The following is a 26,624-nucleotide window of genomic DNA, read 5'->3' on the forward strand; positions in this document are numbered from 1 at the left end:
GACAGATTGGCAAGAAGAGCTTAAAGCTTGATAGCAAGGCTATATTGGAAATTCTACATGTGTTGAGGACCGCGAGAAGGCTGCATGCACTGCTCACGCACGACATCCATTGGCCATGAAAAGAAAATTACATTGCAAGGCAAATTGGATTAACAAGAAGCACAAGGAAAAAGGTGTAACAAATAAAGGGCATTTAACAAAAGCATGCATGATTTTCATGCATCAGATCCTTCCTCCTCTTAGGGTCCTTTAAGCTTTTCCACCAAGTGCATACCAAGAGAGAGGTAGGCTAAAATTTGAAAAGCTGCCTTCATTAGCCCTGCCCCTAAATCTAGAGGCATTTATGCCTCTAGTTCCATACTTGAGTTAGAATGCAGCAAATGAGCCGATATCTAGTTGCCTTTTGAACTAGCCATTGCTTGTGGCCATTAGTGAGATCTCTCGGACATTCACTTGTTTTCAAGAAAAGCAATACGTTCTGAAAATTCTCTTGAGCTTGGGCATCAAGATCAACAACTCAAACTGACTTTGAGTAAATAGGAAGCCTACGGCTTCTAAAATGTTGTGCCAATATCCTCCATGATCCCATGTAGAGAATAGGATAGTCACTTTAGATCCTTCCAAGACAATACCTAGAATCATGATCCCCAAGATTGTACCAAGAGTCCTCCATCTATGACCTCCTTGTTGATGTGGCAAGTCCTTGTTTTCTTCAACACCTATCTCACCACTATCGATGAAGATAGTAAAAGAGTTAGTATCCTCTTGAGTGCTATGAAAATTGAACATTTCCTTCTTTGATAATGGTAATAAGCAACAAACCCTGTAGCTTAAAGACAAGCTTGATACACATTTTAATAAAGTGCATAGCATATACAAAAGGTACGCTGCAATCCACTTGTTGAAAAACACTTCATCTCAACTATATGCATGCAAGACCATACTGCCATATTTCTCACATTGAGATCCATTTTCTCTGATCCTTATGACCATCCCTTGTGCTAAGGGTTCTTTAAATATTTTCTTAAATGCATCAAACCCAATACAATCGAACACAATCTCTACATCTAGGTTGAAAAACCTAGATCGCCAATAGGTTGCCACTGCATCCACTTGCTTAAGAATCTCCTTAGGGTGGACTCCACAATCCCAGTGCTTGGTAACAACCATTCCAATTTGGTATGTGATTGCTTTCTTTGATTGTTGTAGTGCCAAAGACTTCATGCTTCCTTCTTGTAGTTGTATATCTGGTGGATCCACCTTGTTGTGATCTGTGAGAATGAGACCCATGATTTCAAGAGAGTTGTCAAAGTTGCTAGAGAGCTCATATGCAGTAGTCTCTAGGTCCATCCTTTGTTGCTTACTGGCCTTCACATTGTATAGAATGTCCTTGCCCTTTCTACCTTGCATCTTAAGAATTCATGTGTCTAAATATTGATTTTCTCTCATGGCCATGATCCATGGTCTCTCTAAGATAGTTGGGTAGCTCTCCCCCTTAGGGATCTTCAAGCCCTGCATAGAAGCATCATTCACAAGATCACAAGATTCCGTAGACTCACGAATTGTGAAATTTGAAATGCCAATTGACTTTATCGTGGCTTTTATCTTTTATTCCTTTTGTGAAGATTCATCATCTCTAGTGTGCTACTCCCATGGTGTCTACTTCTTCATCATTGGTCTTACCTTCCTCTACTTCCTTGATGTGTTTCTCCACTTTTATCTTGTCAAGACTGATGACACACACTACATGGTTGTCAGCTAGTGGTGGAGGTAAAGGTGGAATGATGGTATGTGGTTGTACAAGTCATTTTAATATTTGCACGGGTGGTTCTTTTTGTGGTGCCCTTGGTGGTGGTTGTCTTACTCTTGGTGGCAAGATCTGGTTTTGTCTTTCTCCTCTATTGAAACCCTGCCTCCTTGGGTGTGGGCAATAATACATGCCATGGCCATCCTCCCCACAATTGCAGCTCTGGTATTCTTGGTTCTACCTTTGTTTTCCTCTCATTTGCTCTTGATTGCAGGCATGTACATCCCATTGCTACACCAAATGCACAGATAGATTCTCAAGCTGAGTAGTGATGCCGCTTAACAGGTCTTGCTGCTCTTTTAATGCCTCTTGTGGTTGGGTACTTTAAGCGGATGTTGCAATTACTAAGGTTAGTCGGATTGAGATTTCTGACTCGTTGATTCTTTCTTGCATGTGCAGGTTCTTGTCTTTAAGATAGTGGACTACTTCCACTACCAACTCATACACTACAGGGAATCTCCCCTTCACCTTCACTTTAAGCAGCGACCACATGCCAACAATGAAACAGTCATTCTTCAAGAAATTAGGCGCTCCTTCAAATTCCTCTAGTGAGGCAACCGATTTCTCCCATAAATCCACAAACTTGTAAGTGGCATACACTAGCAGGCCTCCTTCTTTAACTCTATCAACAGCTGCCATAAATTTTTTGAGTTTGTGCCTCCACCAAACTTCTTCACATAGGCAACACGTAGTAGGTCCCATGTATTCTTGGTAGCTTGGGGCAAAGCGTTATACCAATACTTGGCCTCTACTTTCATCAGTAAAGGAAAGATTTGTAGTCGTGAGGCATCGTCATCCTTGTTGGAAACCACACAAGCAACGTCAAAGTATCCAAAAATCAGTGTGGTGATGTCTTCTCCCTTCTTGCCACCACTGAATGTGGGAAAAGAGACACTTGCCATGGTAGTAAATCAATGAGCAGACAATTATATTTTTCCCTTTTTTGGAATGACTTAGTGATTTATAAAGGTTGAGTAGGAGCTAAGAAGATCACAAGGCTAGAATAGAATAAAGATTCTTACATCAAAAGAGTGGTAGTAATCAAGAATGGACAAGAGGAAGGAACAAGGGGATCTAAGGATTTCATCAAGAATCTTTGCTCTGAATAGAAAAATAGTCTTTTGCTGGTAGAATATCTTCCTATCAATGTACGCATTTACATGCATGTGTTGCAAGAAACAAAAAGGAAAGAATTTTAGCCTATTGTTAATATTCATGTTGGATGTAGGACAAGGCTTTGATCACTAGAGATGTATACCTTAAGTGTTGACAAAGTGACACCTTCACCCCACAAGTCTCTACTTCTTGTTGAAGTCCACATAATCCTCCATATTGGATTCAAAACAAATTGGGCGAGAAGAGTCTACCTCAATCAGCTTTCACTTTGCATGCAACAACGACGCTTGGGTGGTCGTACTTGACTTGAACACTCTAGGCCTAAAGAGAGCATAGGTCCACTTGCTTCCACCAAATGCTTTAGGCTTTGTGGCTTGGACTTTGTGGTTGATGTATTGAATGACTCTTCTCTAACCGTTGGAGAGAAAACACTTGGTGCTACACAAAATCTGACTAATGTGAGAGTGATGATGTGGTTCTCAAAATCAAAACTCATCGATCTTTCTTCACCTCCTCTGTTGGCCCTCATTGACAGATTGCTTTAGTTTTTGACAGTAGTGATGACATTTTGTAGCGGCCCTCCTTGATTCTCTTGATTTGTAATTAGAACGAGAAATGTGAGATGGGGAGCTTACCTCTTGGATATCTACGATGCTACAACCTAGCGGTAGAACTTTGATGAAGGCCTTGAGTGCTTCTACAGTCTCCTCTTGTTCAGTCCTCCAATTTGAAAACTCTTGTAGCCACTCGTCCATGATGGATTGTAATGTACCCAGCATTTTTCAATAAAAGTATTTTATTCACTTTGCAAATATTTAAGGTTCACATTTTGCTAAGTCAAAATGCATTCAAACGGAACGACCTGATTGAAAATCGGACTCTAGAACTACTAATTATGACCCTTATTCACTTGAAAACAATAGGTTGATAGAAAACTTAAGACTCAAGTCTATTTCTAAATATAAGAATTGACCCTTAAGAAAGAGGGAGTATTTTTAGGAAAAGGGGAGTATTTTTAGAAAAGAAGAGGAGAGAGTCAAGTTTAGAGTTCTTTTCTTGGAAGCCAATCTTCTTCTAAAATTGGAGAATCAAAATTACGTATTGGAATGATTCATGAGAAAAAAGAATTTTAAAATCAGTATAGAGCCACGAACATGCGCGAACTTATCTTTTCTATTCTTAGCTTATGCTTTTGTCTCTTGAGATCCAATATAAAGGAAACTCCTCCTTCAGTTTCAAGATACACAGACATACACTCTCAGAAGCAAAATCTCTCTTGCCTTGACATCAGAATTATCTTCTCTCCCTCAAGCTCTTACCTTCAATCCATCTCCATCTCCATATCCAACTCCCCCGCTACCATCCTTGTGTTGCCGTTTGGATTCTTGAGTTCTCTTTCTCTTTTTCTTTTCTTTACCTCGTTACGATGGCCCCGAAGCGAGTGACCCAAAGCTCGACGGATGCTCATGGCATTCCATCTTCATGGAAGGTGCAAAAGAAGATATCATCTACTCCAATCATAACTCAAGTGGAGGTATCGACTCCAAAACAAGGTGAAATCATCCAACCTCAAACATGGGAGGTAATCGAACATGTTGCTAATTTGATAAGACAAATTTATAATTCTCCATTGCTATTTATGATGACTTGGGAAGCTAAGCATAGGAAATCCCTTAAACCGTCCAAGAAACGTGATTATCACAAGAAACAAGCATATGTTTTTATAGATTAGTGAAAGATCTATTTGATAAATTGTCATTATTTGTTAAATTACTAATGTTTGATAAATTGTTATTCTTTGATAAGTTGTTATTGGTTTATATGAAGAGTTGATTGATCGTGTTTGAAGAATCATTTAAAGAGAACAATTGTTGAAAGGATATCTTTTGCTCCTCGCGTGTAGCAAGATGATTCCGTGGCTGGTGGAGATTAACATGAGGTTATTGGCTCTCTTTTGTGCCTCGTGGGTAACAGATTCCTGGTAGTTAGCAAGATGCCTTGCGGTTAGAGGGATGCCTTATGGGTAGCAGCAAACTCATAAGAAATTGGAAAATTTCTTTTTGTTGAAATATAGGATTGTCTTCATTAGGCCTTGTTTGAACTATTTTGGTATTGTTTGAAGGGATGTATAAAAGAATCTATGCTTGGAATTAATCAAGGAACAATGTTTGTATATGTGAAACAATGTGGTAGTAATTAGAAAACAAGCTAAAAATTGTGAGTGTGGGGTGGAAAGTGGGGGCTGTCTCAGGTTGCCAGTCAAGGATGGGTGGTCGCGATTAATTGAGAAACTCTCCACTCCCTCTTATGAAGAGAAGAAAAACTAGAGACTCATTGAGCCAAGAGTCGAGATGTCCCTAATCTATGTGTCCCTGAAAGCTATGGACCCAATTAGTCCGGTACTTTTCACAAGATTACTAGTTAGTTTAAACTAAGTCTCGTATCATATTTATGGTTTATGGATGGCGTCCGTGCTTCTTAAATGTGTGGAAAAAGGTGTTTATGGATTCTAAATATGTTAATGGGATTTCCTCTTTATGTTAGGAAGTAGTTTTTATTAGAATCCTTGATTTATTGATCTAGCTTGTGGTGTATGTCCCTTACAACCACGTAAATGCTCTCTTCTATTGCTCCTATCTTTACTTTGTGGAAATGGAGTAGGGTGTCATCAACGGAAAAGGAGAATAAAGGAAGGACATTTATCAAGTTGCCCAAATCTTCCCGGGATTGGGGACCTCACATTGATGGCATGCATCGCTACTTTTTTTGACTGAAGGTCTTTGCAAAATACTCCTCAGTGGGGTCAACAAATGAGAGGTGGAAGTATAAAACAGACCCGGTGGCCTCTACACCAAGATTATGCACGATGGCCTCATCATGGGAGGTACACAATAGGGGCACCACCTAGCAAGATATGCGGGTAGGATGCATACATATACAAAATCACACATGTTATGCAAAACAATTTCAAGATCCACGCCCAAGTGTGGGATGGGATGTTCAAAAAACAAGATGAGTGGAATGGTGAGTGAGTGAGAATGGGTTTGGTACTCGTGCATGTAGTAAGGAAAATAATGAGGTAAGGGAAACATGCAAGTATGCTCACTTCTCATACCAGAGGTGGTGAGTCCGCACACCTTAAGATGCAAGTAGCAAGATGATAGGAATATGAGAGGGAGAGAGAGTGTGTGTGTGTGGTGGAGAATCCACACACCTTAAGATAAGAAAAATAGAAAGAACAAGCATAAACCACACTCACAATAAGTGAGCCCAAACGACACAAGGTATGGCACCAAGATGGAGTGTGTTTGTTTAGCGGACGAAGCAACAAGCGACTGTTTCCAGAGAAGGATCATATTTTTCTGGAAAACCATTGTAAAATTCTTTTGTAAGGAAGCATCTCTAAGTTGAGAATTTTTCAAAGGATGTATGATTATTCTTATGGGAGCAATTGTATATTAGAGAGCCAGTTAGAAGTTGAGAGCTTATGGCCGGGTAAGCCATTTGTAAAGACCTAATCTATAAAGGTCATTTTTTGTAAGTTTGAACATAATCTTTTTGATGGAAAACTAAGAAGACAGGGTACGTTTGAGAGCTCCTTCTTGTTCAAACTTGTAATCTTCGCCATTGCGGCTACGGTAATCCAAATTCAGATTTGTTTATTGCATTGTGTTCCTCTCATCTTGCTCTTCCATTCAAGTGTAATCATTCAAGATTCGGTGTAGGTTTTCAACTACGAGTTTGAGGCCTTAAATTGCTGTTTTGAGTGTCTATATGCGTGTTTCATGTTGTTTTGAGGGGCTTTAGGGACCCTAAAACGACCCATTAGGATCACATGTTCGCTGTTTTTGCTGACTTTGGGACCAACGATCACGATTGTTGTACCTCTTCAGAATGCTGTGACAGTGATAGTATATGTTCCTGATAATCCCTTGTAGCTTCCTTTCAAGTTTCATGCGATTCCGATATGATTTGCATGGTAAACGGGTGTGATGACTGTAGAGCTGTGTAGGAGGACATAGGCAGATTACTTGGCGGTAATGCGCTTGATTTGCTTGTAGAGTTAGTAGTTTCATCTCTTCGAGTTCACTTCATTAGGAATGACACCCTAGTGAGTTTCCATGCCTCATCCGAGTCGCTTCCTTTGTATTGATAAATATGTTGATGCTTGAGAGCTATGCTATGGACGTTCGACGCGGGGACCCAACACAAGGTATGGCACCAAGATGGAGTGTGTTGATTACTTGTAAAAGATGAATATAATAGGTAGAATAGAGAAAAAATATGATAAGGGGACAAGAGCGTAGGAAGCATAATGGAGGGATGGGAGTTGATGGAGGCGAGGAATATCATGAGTGTAGCCATCATTCTTCTTCTTGAGATTGTGCCTTCAATCCTTCATTACAAGTGTGTGGAGATATGGTGCTCATTTTGTGCATGGTGATGGTGATGGGGTTGCGATTGTGTGATTAGGGTTCATGCTACTAGCATGTAGCACAAGGGTGTGTATGTGTAGGTGTATAGATACGTGATAGTGTGCATATGGGGTAGTGTGTGTGTGTGTGTATGTAGTTTGTGTTTGTTTACAAAAGAGGGGCCTCCTTTTATAGGCCAAAAAAGTGATTAGAAAAGAGATTATGAGTAAGAGGAGTTATGACAAAGTAAACTCAGTTAGAGGCATTCCCCCAATGAGAGAGCTCCATGCGCCCTGTTTATTGACCAATTTTCTCATAATCGCCTTCCTCATGGCAATATTTGTCTCCATGCCACCTTCCATAGATTGAATCCAAGAGCTTCCTTATAATATTTGAGAGAATTTTGATAAAATAGGAGAAAATACATCAATAATGGAGAGAAACCTATAAGAAATTGGTGTGTGTTGCTGGATAGCCATGACTTCTTCCCATGCGGACAAATAGGCTCCACCATGTCAGCCAAATCCCCCAAACCATAGCTCCAAAAATTATTTTTAAAAATAGGGACCAAAACATCAGCTAAACACCTAACTTTTCTATTGAAAACTTTTTCCAATTCAGAATGGAAAGAATAAAGAAAAATCCCACAAAAAATATGTGTCCGTCTTTTCCTTTCCAAAAGTCTTCTAGGTGGTCCCCTCTTGACTCCATGTGCAAGCCTTGTGTCCACAAGTGAATTAGGTTTGAATTTGATAATATTTTGCTGACTCCAACTCCATAATGCATAAGATTCTCTTCCCTCTCACTATTGACTTTTACTCTTTGCCTTTAGTGACCGTTAGGTAGTGACCGTCCTGGTAGAATCGGCATCCATTGAAATTTTCTTTTTCATAGGGTTTGTTCCTACCTCCTTATTTTTGAGATCCAAATGTGTCAAACCCATAACTATGTGCAAAATAAATACATATAATTTTTTGTGATTCTCATGCGTCAGGTCCTTCCTCCTCTTAGGGTCCTTGAAGCCTTGCCACCAAGTGCATACCAAGAGAGAGGTAGGCCAAAATTTGAAAAGTGGCCCTCAGATGCTTCAAGCTTGCAACTCCATTTTTTCTTCGAGAGAATGCTTCCACCTAAAATGAGGTGGAATCCAGAAGTATTTAACCTAATAAGTGGAGAAAGACCCAACCATCACCTTTAAAGGGCCTATGTGGGATCCTTCTAAGCCATGCCACCACATTTACCATGTGTCCCTGATTCTTGCCACACAACTTAAAGATCCCTTTCCTTCCTTCTTTCATGTGGCTCCATCTTCCCCACATGTCATTGGGCATACGTTTATTGTGTTCCACAACACCCTTCACCTCTTTGCCGCCCCCCCCCCCCCCCCCCCCCCCCCCCCCCACACACACACACACACACTTTCTTCTTTTCCTTCCTATATATAATAAAGCTTCAGCATTGCAAGGAAGGAGAGATCATTCACCCTTGAGACATTGGTTGACTTCAAAGAAAACCTAACAAATTCCTTTGAACTTTGGCACCTTCTTTGGGACGTGTTTCATTGTAACAATGCTGAGCACTTTGCAAGACCGTGTCCAATTGCTTTAGTAATGACCCAAGGTCCAATAACTGGTGAAAAAGTCACACCTACAACGGGTCTGGTGGATACTCAAGAGGTGATTCCACATAGAGGTATTGAGAAGGCATAGGAGATGGAAAGCCTAATTCTAACAAGGTAACCCTAGGGAATATGGAGAAATTTGCAAAAGCCCATATTAGCAATGTTAATGCCACCCCTTGGTACCATTTAATGTCTACTACCTAGAAAAATTCATCATCCCCTATGGTTCAATAGATTTTTCTATCTCCCAGGTTTAGAAAGAAAGGAGAATGATGATGCCAAGTATCTAGAATATCATGAAATCATTTCAAATCCAAGACGTGGGTGGCAGCGCAACTAAAAGATAACCCGAAAAACCTAAAGGTTGCCGAGGGGAATGGGATTGATATAATGGAGAAAGAAGAAGGATGGTACCAAGTATCTAGAATATCATGCAAGCATTTAAAATCCAAGACGTGGGCGGCAGGGCAACTGAAAGATAACCCAAAAAACCTCAAGGTTGTTGCTGATAGGAATGGGATTGATATAATGGAGGAGGGCAATGGGAAAGAGGGCACATAAGAAGAGTTCCTAGAGGTGGAGGAGTTCGTACTGCTCTCTTAGTACTGGAAGAGTTCTTACTTCAATCATAGAATGTGAAGGGGCATAAAACCCAAAAAAGAGCTCCTTTTTTTGGGAGGAAGTCAAAAAAGACAAGGGTATTAACTAATGTACTATCAAAGAACATCACCTTGATGTTGCTAGCAAAAGATGACAAGCTACAGAGACAAAGATAGTCTTCTGTAGGGAGGCGCTAATGGGTTTAGTGGTATCGTCTCGGTTGTGGAAAAAGATCTAGAGCCAAAAGTGATGTTCAATCATCCCTCTGGGAGAGCCTTAGGAGTCAAGATAAAGTGGGTAGATCAACATATCACCATCATTAACATATATGGACCTTGATCTCAATGAAGGAGAGAGAAAAGATTTGGGAGCAGCTGAAAGGCATCCATGTTGAAGAGGAATGGCTTCTGGTAGGAGGCTTTAATATGGTGTAGAAGAGAAGTGAAAGAACTACTGCATTGAACATGTTAGCTCAAACTAAAAGATCCAAATGGCTAATCCTATGTGAGAAACGCGTATTGGTGGACATGTGGATGTAAGCCCGTTGAGTAGCACACTGGTGCAGCTAAAGTTGGTTGATCTTATGAAGAGGGAAAATCAAGTCTATGTGTGTCTATAGGTGTATGCCTAAGTGTTAAAGAAGATGTGAAAGTGAAGGACAAGCAGGTGATTGTGCATGATGAGGTTACTTGGGCTAAGAAGGATAAGAAGGCTAAGAAGTCTCTCTAGGGGGATAAACAAGGAGGCTAGTCAAAGTATTTAAAGTGTTGAAATGGAAGTGCCAAGGGTGGCCCTTGAAGTGTTCTCCAAAGGGCCAAGTTATGATCAATTGAAGTTTTATCGGGGACCAATTATGTGTTAGTTTAGTCACCTTGGTAAGTGTGCCATCAAAGGGGTTTTTTGAACTCAAGAGGGTTTGTAGACATGATATGTAGCATATGAAGCTAGCCAAAAGCTATAGGGCATCAATCAAAGCTGTAATCATCAAGATATCTTGAGTTGAAGTTGGTGGTTAGTAGAGGTGGTGATGAGTGAGATAACTGTTTGTCGTTTTGTGGCTTGTCTCTCGAGAGAATGGGAAGGTCAGAACATAGCACCGTTGTTGGGAGTCAAAGTCCAAAACTTGAGCTATTGGCTAGTTTATATTGTGAATCCATCTAGAAAGAGTGAAGAAAGTGGGAGAAATCCAAAAGTGGGGCAAGATAATTGATCTTCTTAAAGCATTTTAAGGAGGATTTTATAACCCTCAAGAGGTGGAGGTCGCACGAGCTACCATGTGGCACTATGCTTATTTCACATGCGGAGTATCAAGCAAGGAGATATGATAAATAAATAAATAAATATATATATATATATATATATATATATAGGAACAAAGCATGGTCATAAGAAACTCAAGAGGGAGAGAGAGGAGCTCCCATGGCTCCCCTCACCCCCCTTGCGGGCGGGCACTATTTCCATGGCACCATTTGGTGATCCTAGCATTGCGTTGGTGCATCCGGCGCATTGTTGGCAGCACCGTGTTGGTTCCATGTTGGATATTGGAACTCTATTGGCACCTAGCTGGGGGGGGGGGGGGGGGGGTTCACACCGTGGGAACCCAAAGGGTATCCCCATTTTTCTGTAGGAGACGTTGCTGGGTGCATTTCTGACACCTTGTTTTTTGTAAATTTGTACATACGAAGATGACACTTAATGTCAAAAGTGTGTGTGGGATTTCTTCTTGTGGGGTTTTTAGAGCAAGCACATGTACATGCAGGGCAAATCACTAGTATAGCGCCAGTCGGGCTAATGTAAGTGCCCGTGAGTGAGTGTTTTGAAGGGAGACTTGTATATAACTTAAAATCATGTAAAAATTTAAAAAAGTTCATAAAAAATGTTCAGGTTTGAGCTCGTTGTGCCTCCTTGATGGTTTTTGCTGCAATTTTTTTCCCTCTCCTTGCCTACTCTACGTGCAATCGTGTCGGGACAACTCTCTGTTCACGTTAATTTTGCATGTAGCGGCATGTAGATTCAATTTTGGCCATATTCAAATTTCTTTCCATTAACACTAGTTCTATAATTGGATACTTAATTGTCCTGAGACACTAAAGTGTCATGTTTTCCTTCCAAGTTTTGGTAATTTATTTGTCAAGCTAAAAGTAACTTTTTTATACCTTGCTTCTACCATACGTTGGTCATGAGGGAAAGAAAACACTCTATTTTTCTCCATGTCAAAATACAATCCATATGGATAGAATTTTGGTAAGTTTTAAGTCATAAATTTTAGTAAAATTTCATGCCATTTTGCCAAAAAAACCATAAAATTCTTATATCTGTAGAGATGGCCCTTTTTATGTATATAAAAGCCAAGTGTTAGCACTTAGTGTTACAAAACAATGGAATGCACTGTAAAGATAAGTTTTCAAGTCACATGCAAGTTGTAGACATAATTTCATACTTGAGCAAGTGCTAAATAAGAGCATAATTTTGGTCTTCCAAAGGCCCCCTCGTGGAATTGGGGCTATTCTAGTGCAATTTGACAACTACAAATAACTTTATATGTTGAAACCAAGAAACTACATATTTTTTGGGCTCCCTAACTCAATTAAATCTCGCTGCTTGAACTCTATCTTGAATTTTTTATCATGGAAAAACTCTTGAAAATCTTGAGTTCTCCATAATAACGTTAAAACCAAGGTTTTGGGCACCCCAATTCTGTATGTACCATGTACTTTAATACATTTACTTGATCTACATAGAAAGTTTGATATTATTTGAGATTTTGAATGCTTATGTCTCAAGAATGAAAATAGCAAAGTTCTCTCTTATACAGTTTTGAATATTTAAAATAATCCAATAATTGTTGCATACCAAGGCCCTTCTACTTGCCACCTTGAGTCCTCAATGGAAAGGGTAAGCAATTCATCACTTTCTAAAACTCACAAATACATCAAAAAAATATTTTTCTTTGTATACAACGATATGCTTGAAATGGCTATATCAAACACATAGAACTTTCCATTATTTTATATACTCCCAAGTCAATTTTTTATCTATAGCAAAATTGTGGAAAAGACACCTAGAATTTTCTACGAGGTCGTTTTATTTTTTCTTGAGCTTATAAAGTCGATTTCTTAAAACCATCAATCGCAGTCTTACGAGGATCAACTTGATGAGTATAGTTCTTGATAATGGTAGATTCTAAAATGCAAGGTTATATTTTTAAAAGATCCTCTAGCTAACATATTTAACAATATCAAGAGGGTTTTCTTAAATAAATTGTCTAATGCAAGAAGCATTAAATTTAAATTTGTAAAAAAAGGACACTTACGTCCTATTTTGGTACCAAACTAGTGTTAAGTTTTCAAGATTTCTCTCAAGCTTTAAAGTGCCCCTATTGGAGTTGTTCTCTTCAGGTTCCAACTAGTTTTGCAGGGTTATGGCTATGGTAGCCTAGTGGAAAATTGTGTGCAGACATATTGGGAGGGCATGTATCTACGAATTGTGGAAGTTGTTGGTTTGTGATGTAAATCCGTGCTTTGACAGGGTTTTGCTCCTATATGACATAGTCTCTTGGGTGGGCAACAACAACCAGTAAATTCCCAAGGGGACTACTCTTGCTGGATTAGTGGCGTTTCAAAGGGGTTTCCCAAACCTTTTGGTGTTCTTGTAGTGCTCTTTCAAATCTTTTGGTGACATCCCTATAGAGGTGTTCTAGTTTGCTTGTTTCCCAACAGTGTTTTGGTGCACGCCACCGAGGAATCACTTCAAGTTATCTTTAGTTTATAGGTTTGGGAGACATGGCATTTAGTTTTCCGGAGTTTAGTGGGAAATCAAATGAAAGTACCAAAGGTTTCATTGAGAGAATGGATTTTTCTTTCCTTTTTGCTGAGAAGCAAGACCCAGTGTTGGTGCTACAAATCTTCTACTTCTGTTTGAAGGGAGATGCTAGGGAATGGTTGGAAGGCTACGAAAAGGATCTACAATCATCCCAACCTCCTCAAGTTATGACTTATGAAACGGTAAGGCACGCTTTTCTGACACACTTTCAACAGGTGGAAGACCCACAAAAGGTATGGCAATCTATTCAAGGCTTGGTACAGGGTGAAGGCCTGACTATAGAATACTTTGTGAAGGCATTCAATGCGTTATGAAAAAAGTGGTGTACATCTTTGGGGGACTGAAATTCCTCCAGCCATGTTGAAGAAGGATAGGTTTCTTACAAGCTTGAGTAGTAGTCTATGCTTGAGAGTGGATCTTAAGCAACCTAGGACCTTTGAGGAGGCAATTGAAATTGCAAAGAATAAAGAGTGGAAAGCAGAGCGTCTTCATCAACTTGGAATCAATGTCAGCCAAAGGCTGAAGTGAAAGCGCTAGAGCAACCAAGGTTCCTCATTAGAGAGTCGAGTTATGATCAACAAACTTCTCATGATGTGAATGCTTTTTGCAAGGAGATGCAAGAGGTTTTAGGTGTTATGAATAATCTTTGTGAGAATATGTTTGGAGCTGGAAGAGGTCAAAGCTATGGATTTGGGTGTGGATATGGAAGCAATGAGGGGTTTACAGGTGGTAGAGGAAGAGGCATGGCTGCAAGAGAGGATATCTTTCAATGTTATAATTGTTGTGAATGGGGTCATAAAATCCCTCAATATGACAAGCCAAAGAGAATGGGTGGTGACATGTTCACTCTTCCTTCACAAATTCCTTCTCATGCTCAAGATTATGGTATTGAGATTAAAGCGGAAGCAGGGCCAAGTGGTTTGACAACTAAAGAGAAGGGAAAAACAAAGGTTATAAGCATTATTAGGCAAAATTTGGACTCACAAAGGGGCCCTTTGATGAGTTTGACTTTACCTCTCTCTACCAAAACGGGCGCATGGATAAATTTTTGCAAACAAACTCCAAGTTGGCGGAGGTTTGACAGTTAGAATGTCCTCTTCAACGTCTATCTACTGATATATAGCACGCCATGAGATTCCTCGTATTTTAGAAGATTCTTTTTTTGATTCACTTAGATTCCGACAGAGTTGTCACATCATAGGTGAATCAAAAAAAGAATCTTCTAAAATATGAGGAATCTCATGGTGTGCTATATATCAGTAGATAGAGCTTGAAGAGGACATTCTTACTGTCAGACCTCCGCCAACTTTAGAGTTTGTTTGCAAAAATTTATCCATGTGCCCATTTTGGTAGAGAGGTAAAGTCAAACTCCTTAAAGGGCCCCATTTGTGAGTTCAAATTTTGCCTAATGTCCTTTTGGAGAACAAAGAGGATGATTTGGGAGCTATGGTCATGTCTGTAGGTAAGAGGGTTACAAGAGATCATGACATGAGTGATGCAAGTCCCAACCATAAAAGAGGGAAACAGGTTGAAATAGGCACATGTAAAGAGAAGAAGAAGAGATAACCCAAGCAACGTTACAATGTCCGACTTTCCTTTGGGAGAAGGGAAATGAAAGGGCAAGGGGACTGGAACATGCTAATCTCCACCCAACCATGCCCTATATAGGCCCTTGGCCTGCTAAATATAGGGACCCCCTTGACTGCATGTCCATCCTGGCCCTTGGCCGTGACTATTCCTACCCTTGTCCTGACATTACTCCCCCCTTGGAGAAGCGTTTTCGTCCGCGAAAACATAAGTGATGGTATCTTCATAAGAACACTAATGTTTTCTACCGTAACATCCCTCATGGATCCAAAGGTTCATTTGAGCTGAACCCGGTTCAGTAGGAGGTTCAATGAAATCAAGAGTAACATCTTGATTTTCTACATTGTTGTCCATTTGTAAGCATCTAATGGTACCGGTTCCTATCCAAATATAGTGTGTAGACTCCATTTAGAACGCTCATCAGCATGGTAAACAAGTTTATCACAACAAAGGTGTACCAAAAAGAGTACCTCTTTCCACTTTCCATGAAAGTAACTTGCTGACATAACTCATCAGCCAAGTTTAAGTCCTCGACTTGTTCCCAATTTTCAACATCAATAAACAGCCCCACCCTAATGAGTGTGCAAGGTTTAGAACCTGAGTTAAGCATGAAGAGACTACACCTAGTCGCAAACATGCTTTAACTTATAGTAAGCAAACTCTAAGTAGAGCAATAAATGCTTTACTGATTGAATCGCTTGGTGCTAACGTACGCACTTTGCATATCCTTCAACACCAGATTACACTTTATAATCTGTCTATCCCCTTAGATAACTGATAGTACTGAGGTGTGTTCCCTCACACTTTGTAATTTACCTATCCCCTTGGATAACTGACAGTACTGAGGTGTGTTTCCCCCACTGTTTACAGACAGTCTTCCCAGATGACTGGTAAATGGGGTATCACAATAGCGTATAACATTGTTTAACAATGTCCGGAACAACCATCGTGGTTAACTTAAAAAATCCACAAACACCCAAACCAAGCCATGACCTCTTTTGGTGATTAGTAGACCCAAAAGGAATCTCATGGAGATAGTGCACATAGAGTGAAAAATGCTTCGTAAGCAACAACTTGAGGAATATGCATGTCGTTCCAAATCAGCCTTTTCTAAACACTAGGGCCCATAACACCTAGTGTGCATGCATCTAGCAAAAAACAGATCCAAATCTATATATCCATGGTGATCCTTGCCAATACTTATGGCAAATGTGATGCGCCTAGAACACATTAAAAAGGAATGTAAATAGTTCTAAAAATAAACTAAATACTTTCAGTTGCAATCTCTTGCAAGCCTTGCTGAAATGTCTGAATCACAATAGAAGGTGAAACATTGATCACTTCTTGGTACAGAAAATGAGATTTTTTCATTAACAACTTATAGCCTTGCTATATGTATAAACCCAACTATCTATAATGTTGTTTAGCAATACTTGTAGCTGAACAAGTCATTCTAAGTATCCGACAGTTTCTCGCCTTGAAATTGCTCCTGATACGTCGTGCTAAAAATTGGTCGAGAAAACAGATTTGACCAGCACATAGGGACTTTGTCATGACACATATTTGAAATAAGGGGCACCAATGTCAGTCCCAGAGACTCATATTCGTCACATGTGGAATATGTCTCAACTAAGGATGTCTGAAAAAAGAGCATCCTTCAAGTACAAGATGACATACTTGTGTGTGGAGGTAACTCTAAACACTCTGCAACAAGAGTGAGAGGGACCCTCATTCATTGCTTCACATTGGCTAAACCGAACTCCTTGAGTTCCTAGACCATGTTGTATCCCATGTGACAACATGTGCCAAATCGAATCCTACAAGTGGATTCATAACAACATAATGTAATTTGGACACTATGGCCCAAAATACTTGTTTCAACATGCCCTTGGCATGGCCCTGGGGATTGAACGAAAGGTGAGTTACCCGTATTCAAATGCACAGGAGTACATCCCCCCCCTGTGAAAAAACCAAGCAACATTGCACTAGAAACCGTGGGTGTTGCCTTTGCAATCCAAACCCATTGGGTAGAATCTACGTAGTCAAACCCTTTGGTAAGACCCTTTGTAGAAACTGCTCAACTAGCAGGATACGGTAACCAACCTAGTTAACCGTGTTTAGAATGATGAGAATCAACTTGAAAAGTTGAATTTTTCCGCTACCGCATGGTAGATTACAGAATTATTTCCTTGAAAGTATAATGATAATAGATCAAGCTGTGATCCTCAATGTGTATGGGGTGATTTAATAAGCACCCACTGGGTCGTACCCCAGAACTATGATGCCATAGACACTCATAGTGCTATAGAGAGAGCAAGAAATCCACACAAGGGAGATGCCTAGCTCGTATCAACAGCCATGTTGTCTCAATTATTTGCTGCCTCTAGACTCCATGGTATAGATCAGATGATATAAGTGCAAGAGTATCAAAAAATCAGTTCAGCGTCGCACTAGAAACATATAGTGCAAAAATGACACCCTAATCCTCTGAAATGACAAGACTCTTGCTCGTCCATTAACATCAAAATATTCGATGTGTACTCCACGGGGTAGATCTGTTCAATCATAAGAACAATCATCCAAGGAATGTCAATAGTTGGGTCCTACCCAAAATCTGACAATGGCTCTTAGACAGCTTGTGTGTGGCTCCTAGCTGTTACGACAATTAGTGTTCAATCGATAAATCAATGAAAATTAATGTGAATGGCATCGTGGCCAATTTCTAGCTTAGAGTTAGAGCAACTTGGCTCATATTGACTCCCAAACAAAACATGTATCAAAAGCTTCTTAGGAAGTTTTCATTATTCTTGAGAGAAATAAGAAAAAGAGAGATAAGAAGAACATGCTGGGCTGAGGAACTTTCCTTACGGTTCTAGAGTGTGTACCCAAGCTATGTGCTCTTACGCATCTTATGCCTAAATTGTATCTTATCGGATAAGCAGTCCACAGTTTTCCGGGATGAATCTCGCATTGAGAGAGGTAACCAAAAAATAGAAAACTCATTGCAACCCACCTACCATGCAGGGGTCGTGATTTAGGATGACTTAGCATTGGCACTTTGCCCGTACAATAAGTCCTTGATTTAGGTTCCTGTTAGTGTTGGTGTGTGTTGATAGAAACCAACAAGCATATTAAAAAATCCATCCTTAGTCTGTCCTTGATAGAGTTGCGAGTGTGATAGCAGAAGCGTAATGCATGAAGTGGTAGAATTGAATCCACCTACTAGCATGCCTTGCATGCAAAATTGTAAGCCCTTGCGGAGAGTGATGGCCTCAACCATGAGAAACAAACCATAAGTGCCTTGCACAGTTTAGACTGATAGGGATTTTGTGAGATGTTATTCCCTATTTTTCCAATTTTTTCAAACTTGTGTGCCACTACCCGTGATTCCAAATCATTGGGCAGTACCTTGGCACAAGGGAGAAGCCTTGCTTCATGTAAAAGTGTCAAAGAACTGGTCATCCTGCTGAAACCAGTTTTCTGGAGATGTTAGAAGAAAAGATCGCTCAAATGTAGAGCATAACCATCTCTGTTGCACGAGAGAAAGTTGGCCTGAAATATCCTGCACGCATATGAAGAAATTCCCCAAAGGAGTGTGCTCATAGCATACGCCAAACGGGAAAAATTTCAACTTAAGAGTTGGAGATTGAAGATGTGCTTTACATAAATATGTTTGTGCTGAAAGCCTATGGCGGTAGATACCATAACAGAAAGAATCGATCGTGTCGAGCAATTTCAATTGAAATTAACTAATACTGTGTGGCAAGCATCCTTTGGAAGCTGCTAGAAATAGTGACAAGGAGTCGGCCATGCCAAGCAACTTGCCCCCTGCATCAAGTCGAGCAAGAGGATGTCCCAATCTCCTTGAGAGTCCAAAAACACTTCAAATTGGCTATGCATTTGCATCAAACTGAATTGCTGATGAGTTGTGCTTCAATTCAAGGCAGTATAGAATCAATCCATGCGTGAGTCTAATCATTATGCCAAGAATGTAAGCCAGTACCATCATACTAAACGCATACATTCAACAAATACTTATCATTTGAAAAGTCAATACAAGCCGTGCAATCTTCAAAATTTTAATGCAGCATGGTACGCATTAAGGATCAGTCTTGCCAATCACAGTTGCCTTAAAAGGCACATGCCATGCATGAGTTGCCTCTACTACTAGACAATCGTGCCTCGTAGAAACCCTGTAGAGGTTATCTCTATTGGAGCCATGCTCCGTAGTCCAAATCATGGTAATGACTACCAAAATTGGACATAATATGTTAACTTTGGTCATACTAGACACCTAGGTAATCTCTCAAGTGCACCATGGCTGAGATTAACATAAGAACATACTCTTGCAATACAATTGGGTACTTAAAGCTGTAAAAATTGCAAGAATGTGAAATTGCAAACCTGATAATTTGATTGTGTCCCTGTCCGAGATCAAGCACCATCTTCACCATTTCCTCCTCAGAAACTCGAAAACGTGACCATAGAGCCTTCGGTATCGACTTCTGTCATTGCTATAGTCGAGTCTTAAGATTTTTGCACACCCTGCATAATCACCAAGGTAAATCTCTCTATGCACCGAAGTCAAAATTCAAGGTGACCATCTATTTCTTGGCTGTGGATTTCACTCCGGATTCCCGTATTGTCCCCACTACTTGCATATGTCCTTGGATGCACGTGAATCCTCATCACTTGCTCAACATGGGTGTAGAATTTTGTGTTGTGCCAAGGTGACCATGCCTTGAAATCCTGCACATGTTGTAATTGACTCGAGATTACTAAAATTATGCTACTGCATCATCGATTGCGTCCCCCAACATGGCGACCTACCGAGGAACTGAAGTCTAAGGCCGATTCAATGAGGGGGAGGTTTGTTCCATGGGTTCTCTCCCTTACCCTTTTAAAATTGGTGCCCTAAGGCTCTTGGCCTTGGGCGTTTAAATGGAAAAGAAGGCCAACAAAGCTATGGCATTTTTTGTAGACGGCGTAGCCAGAGAAGACAAACCCGCAGCATGCCCTGCACCGCATTTCGGCCCTCGTAGTAGAAACGAACCTTGGTCAGCATGGCAAGGCGAACCTGTTTGGAACTGGTTGCGTTGCAAACCATGAAGGTCCAGCTCCTCCCTTATGCAGTTAAGGGGCGCTTCCCGCGGCCTCAACCTCGTCGGCTCTGTGCCTTCAAGGAGCCATGCCCACGACTTCTTTGCTTTCATGTCGATCTCGGCCTCCCTTTTGCAACTGAGTATGCATGGCATGCAAACACTCTCTTCCTCCTCCTTCCAAGCATGAGAAAGAGAGAAAGTCTCCATAGCCTTTCATAGGCAAAGAAAGAGAGAGAGAGAGAGAGAGAGAGAGAGAGAGAGAGAGAGAGAGAGAGAGAGAGAGAGAGAGAGAGGGAGGAGACCTTTCATCCATATCCTCTGCACTCCTTCTCCTTCCTCTCCCCTAGCTCTAATACCAATGAAAGGGCAAGGGGACTAGAACATGCTAATCTCCACCCAGCCATGCCCTATATAGGCCCTTGGCCTTCTAAATATAGAAACCCCCTTGACTGCATGTCCATCCTGGCCCTTGGCCGTGACTGGTCCTACCCTTGTCGTGACAGGAAACCAAATTATAGTTTACAGGCTGATTTGGTGGGTAGAAAGGCTGACATTACCTTTGGGAAACTCATGGAGATGTGTCCTAAGTTAAAGAGTCAATGGAGGCATGCAGTCAATCCCATGAAGAAGGGCAAGGGGGTCAGTGAGAGTCCTGTCTTTGAATGAGCTACCTGATATATGCCCTACTATGGATGAAAAATGCATTGGAGAGGCTTATATTTATGGAGGTGCACATGTATTTGTTATTTATCAAGCCTGTGTATCAAAGTTAGGACTCAACATGGTGAAGAATTCAGGTTTTTGCATAAATATTTCCAACCAATCAAGGGTGAGGTGCTTGGGAGTTATAAAGGACTTGGAGGTGGATGTATTTGATGTTAAAGTGTTGGTCAATTTCCATGTTATGAATGTAGGTATTGGTGCTTTTCGTCTCATACTTGGAAGACCATGGTTACAGGCAACCAAAGATGTATAGGATTGGGGACATGGTACCATCACTCTCTACAATAGAAGGGGTGATAAGAAGAGGTTTGACATGGCTAGCAAGCACTCTTTGGATGCTGATTTTGATGAGAAAAGGGATGAAAAAGAGTACTCAAGTGAAGAAGAAGGTAATGGGGATGATGGATACGAGGAAATTAGAGGCTTCAAGGGATTGGAAATTCACATTCCAATCAAGGAAGGATCTTAGTATGTACGCGAAAAGCTAAGGAGAATGGGGCAGGTACAACTTAATGCTTTAAAGGAAGAGGTAGACAAGCTTCTCAAAGCACAATTCATATGTCCTATGAGTACTGCCAAATGAATGAGTCTTGTTGTTGTCACACCCAACAAGGATGGAAAGTGGAGGATATGTGTTTATTTTAAGCCTCTAAATGCATCCATGAAGAGAGATCCATACCCTCTTCCTTTCATAGACTGACATACTTGATTCTATTGCATGGCATGAGAGGTATAGTGTATGATGGATTCTTTGGATATTTTCAGATTACCTTGGCTTTAGAAGATCAAAAGAATAACATATTGGTCACACCATAGGGATGCATTTTCTATTGTGTGCTTCCTTTTGGTCTTATGAATGGCTATGCGTGGTACCAAAAGCGCATCAATAAGGTGTTCTCTCTCTTTCTTGGCAAGTTTGTGAAGGATCTTATTAATGATTTTTGTGTTTATAGCTCTAGAAAGGATCATTGTGAAAATATTGGAATGGCAGTGAAGAAATATGATGAAAGTGGAGGTCAACTCCACCCAAAGAAGTGTCTCCTTGCTCAACCAAGAGTGAAGTTTTCGGGGCATATGATCTTAGAGAATGAGATTGAAGTGGATCCTGACAAAGTGAAGTCTTTGGTTCTCCTTCCATTACCTAAGGATATAAAGAAATTTTCTACTTTCATTCAAAAGGTGAAGTATATGTCAAGGCTCATTCCTTTGTCTTCTTAACTTCTTTATCCTCTACAACAAGTAGCAAGGTTGGATCCTCTACAATGGACAAATGAATGTGAAGAAGTTTTCCAAGGTATCAAAGACGTTCTTGGTTCTCTTCTTGCTATTCAAGATCCTAATTGGGATAAGGATTTTTATGTGATCAGATAGGTGAGGATGCTATTGGAGCTATGCTTCTTCAAAGAGATAACAACTCCCACTACATGAAGCCTATCTATTGTTCTAGCAGGGTGAAGCTAGAGGTGGAAAGAGGCTATAATGAGGTGGATCCCATCATGATGAGTGTCATTGATGCATGTAGAAGGTTTAGAAACTACCTTCTCCCTAAACCATTCACACTCCTCACTAGCTACACTCTTCTACCTCAATTAGTGAATAGCCCTACTTTGTCAAAGAGGCTCATGAAGTGGATTGTGGAGTTACAAGAATTCCAATTCTCTTTTCTTTTTGATAAGATTAAAAGGGCTACATTGGATGATTTTCTTACTTATAAGGAAATCCCTCTTCTTCTTAAACAGGACGCGGTCAAGAAGCAATACATGGAAGCTACTGACATAGACAATGCCTATATATTGTTTTTTGATGGCTCTTACATGAAAGCGCATGGTGAATCTTGAGGAGGTGTTGTAGTTTATGATCCTCAAGGTGCATTGGTAACAAAAAGGATTTTGAAGCTTACAGCACAAAGAAATTAACAATGAAGCTGAGTATGCTACTTTGGAGAAAGGGCTCCACCTTTTCCTTGAGCTTGCCATCCATCGTGTGAGGGTAAGTGGTGATGCTCTTTTGGTAGTTAAGAAAGTACTTGGGGTGTGGCAAAGTAAGCACCCAAGGCTAAAAAATATATTTTTTAAAGGGAAGAACCTGCTTAAGCATTTTGAAACTTGGAGTTTAAGGCATGTGGACAAGTCTCAAAATGAAGAAGCACATGGTGCAGTGCAAGCTTCAATTGGACAATTGTATGTGATAAGGGAAGCTTTAGAAAGGGAGGACGAGTTTTTACAAACAAGTATGTCTCCATCAGAGTTGGAGAAGTAAAAAAAGTATGCCTTCCTACGTCATGCCAAAAGGTATGTGCTACTTGGTGATGCCTTATATATGAAGGGGGTTGATTTTGTGATGATAAAAGTGCCTTGGAAAGAGGAAATTTACAAAATTTTAGAGGGGAATCATGAGGGTTCTTGTGGTGGTCACTTTGCTTCAAAGATCACTTTGCATAAAGTCTTGCTGGAGGGATACGTGTGGCCTCCGTGTGGCCAAGCATTCCGTATGATGTTCATCATTGGTGCAGGTCTTGTAAAGAATGTCAAGGCATGGAAAATAGGGTTCTCAAATCAAAAATCAGAGACACCATTGTAGCTTATGAAGTTCTTGAGAAGTGGGGTATTGATGCAATAGGTTCTCTACCTATGACAGCTAGAGGCAAATGTTACATACTTATTGATGTTGAGTATCTATCCAGATGGGCCAAAGCCAAATTTGTTAATCACATCACGAGAAAAGATGTTTCCCAATTTATATATGAAGATATTTTTTTCAAATTTGGCATGTCATTGGAGTTACTTTTTGACAAGGGTCCAGCTTTTAGAGGAGAAAGACTATCTATGTGAGAAGCTTCATGAGCATCGCAAATTTACTACTCCATATTATCCCCAATGTATGGCATGAATGAAAGGTTTAATGGAGAGATCGTAAGGATTATTAAAAAGATGACAAGAAACAATGTGAAGACTTGGGATTTAGATCTACCTTGTGCCTATGGGCTTATCAAACCGCCATCAAAACAGTATTGGTTTCTCTCCCTTCCATCTAGTTTTTGGCAAAGAGGCTTTACTTCCTATTAAGGTGGAGATACCAGCTTTGAAGATGATGCTAAATCTTGAAGAAGAGCTCAATGATGCATTCAAGGAAAGGCTTCTATATTTTCAATGTGTACAGTTGGATAGGTTGTTGTCTTTTGAGCATTATGAGCAGGTCTTGAAGATCAATCAAGAAAAGGAAAATGATAAGGTGAAGGACCTAGACATCAAGAAGGGTGACATGGTGTTTCATTACAATAGCAAGCTTGATAGAACTTTTCAAAGAAGTTTCAAATCAAGTGGAAAGGTCCTTTCTTGGTCGTAAACATGTTTTCAAATGGTACATATTAGCTTGCTGACTTGGATGGCACCCCACAGAAAGCGCGTGTGAATGGCTACAGGTTGAAGAAGTGTATTGCTAGGTTGATGACTATAATCGAGGATGAGCCTTCTTTTGAAGAATTTTTTGATCATGAAGCTAAGGATGAAGATGAAGTGATGACTCCCTCATGTGGTTTATAGGATCTCTTTTGTGTTGCTAATCACGAATGATGTGTGGCAAACTATGTTGGGTGTATTTCTGACACCCCGTTTTTTGTAAATTCATACATATAGACATGACTACCAATGTCCAAAGTGTGTGTGGGATTTAATTTTGTGGGGTTTTTAGCTTTCTTTAGCAAGCACATGTAACGCAGGTCAAGTCACTAGGATAGCACCAACTGTCGGGCTATGTAGGTGCCCATGAGTGGGTTTTTTGCAGGGATACTTGTATTTAAACTCATGTAAAAAATTAAAAAAGTTCATCAAAAATCTAGAAATTTTCAGATTTGAGCTCGTTGTGCCTCCTTGATGGTTTACATTGCAGTTTTTTCCCTCACCTTGCCTGCTCTACGTGTAGTCGTGTCGAGATAACTCTGTGTTCGCATCAAATTTGCATGTAGTGGCGTGTAGATTCAATTTTTTCTATCTTCAGATTTCTTGCAAGTCATTTTTCAAGATGTCTCTCAAGATTCAAAGTGACTCAATTGGAGTTGTGCTCTTCACTTACACCTAGTTCTATGTAGGGTTATGGCTATGGCAGCCTAGTGAAAAATTGTGTGCACATAACATATTGGGAGGGAATGTATCTATGAATTGTGGAGCTGATGTTGAAGTTGTGGGTTTGTGATGTTTGATTGTGAAAGGGTAGGCCCTTTTCTTCATATGCATTGGTCAGCGTGTGTTGTAAATTCGTGCTTTGACATGGTTTTTCTCCTATGTGACATAGTCTCTTGGGTGGGTGACAACCAATGAATTCCCAAGGGGACTACTCTTGTTGGATCAGTGGTGTTTCAAAGGAGTTTCCCTCTTAGTGATCTTTAAACTCTCTTGGGTGACATTGCTATAGAGGTGTTCTAGTTTTCTTGTTTCCCAACAACGTGTGGCCTTCTAATTTGGAACTAGGGCATGTGGTCGGCTTCCCAAGGGGGGAGCCCCATGAAAACACCCATGCAGTGAGAATTAACGTGAACTCATGTTCGATGAAGAAGAGCTTGCTAAAATTGTTAAAAACACCAAATAAAAGGCCATTTGTTGCACGTTTTTGAGGGTTTTTAAACTCGTGATCGAGGAGGAAAAGCTGGAGCAGAGAATAAGTGTGTATTTTTTGTTTTTTCTTTAAACTCAAAGCTCCATAGATCCCCCTTTTTGTGCTACCTATCCCCCCCCCCCCTTCTCTCTTCCCTTCCTCTACGTGTGTTGGTATCGACTTGTGTGTATGTGGGATCCCCAAACCATTTGTGGTGTGCAGAGTGTGTGAGAGTGATCTTTTGAAAGAAATTCAAATCTCCATAGATCCCCCTTTTTGTGCTACCTATTGCCCCCCTTTTGCTCTTCTCTTCCTCTGTGTGTGTTGGTATGGACGTGTGTGTGGGGGGAATCCTCAAACCATTTGTGGTGTGTAGAGTGTGTGAGAGTGAGCTTTTGTATGCTATGTGGTAGTAAGATCGAAGCTTCAAGGTTTATGTGTGAGTTTTGATTATCATAAGGTTGTGTACCTATTTGTGGTGAGTTTCTGAGTGGATTGGATTTTTTCAAGTGCCTTGAGCTATAGAGAGGCATCTATATGGTGTGATGGGTGTGTTCCCATTTCCCCCTTTCCATCTTGTGGTTCCCCCATTGAGGATCATTTGATTGCTCATCAATGGGTGAGAATAAGTGGTTTTGTTTGACAAAAAGTGATGGTGCTATGGGCTGATCTTCACCAGCGAGACGAGAACTCGGAGGAGAGGATGACCAATTTTGAGATGTATATGTTTTCACTGCGTATGCCAAATGAAGACAGTAAGATGCAAATGATTCCATGGCCGATGAGTGGAAAAGAAAAGGTATGGTTTGATGCATTAGAACGTGAACCAAGGCAGACATGGCAGGCTTTGAGGGCATTCTTCTTGCAAGATGTTTGCAAGGAGGCATCGCCAGTCGACACGGACCTGAAATTGAAGGATTTAAAGAAAGATGTAAGTGAATATTTTGGTTTTTCCTTAATCTTTTTGAATAAAGTTGGACAAAACTTGTGTATTTGCCAATGGAGAATACTTCAAATTGAACAAACTCATGGCATATTCCCATACTAAAGTGCAAGATAAAGTAGATTTTGAGAGTATAGATAATTACAATGGTGTGGTTGCAATTGCACGGGCTAAGAGCATAAAAATCAAGAAGAAGATAAAGCAAGGTGCACTGGGGTATGAAGCAATGTCTCCAAGCCCGCTCCAGAGTTCAAGGGATGAAGTCCAAGCAGAGAACCAAGAAAATCAAGATGTGGAA

Source organism: Adiantum capillus-veneris, chromosome 25, assembly GCF_014529385.1.
Source record: "Adiantum capillus-veneris isolate H3 chromosome 25, ASM1452938v2, whole genome shotgun sequence".
Taxonomy (NCBI): Eukaryota; Viridiplantae; Streptophyta; class Polypodiopsida; order Polypodiales; family Pteridaceae; genus Adiantum; species Adiantum capillus-veneris.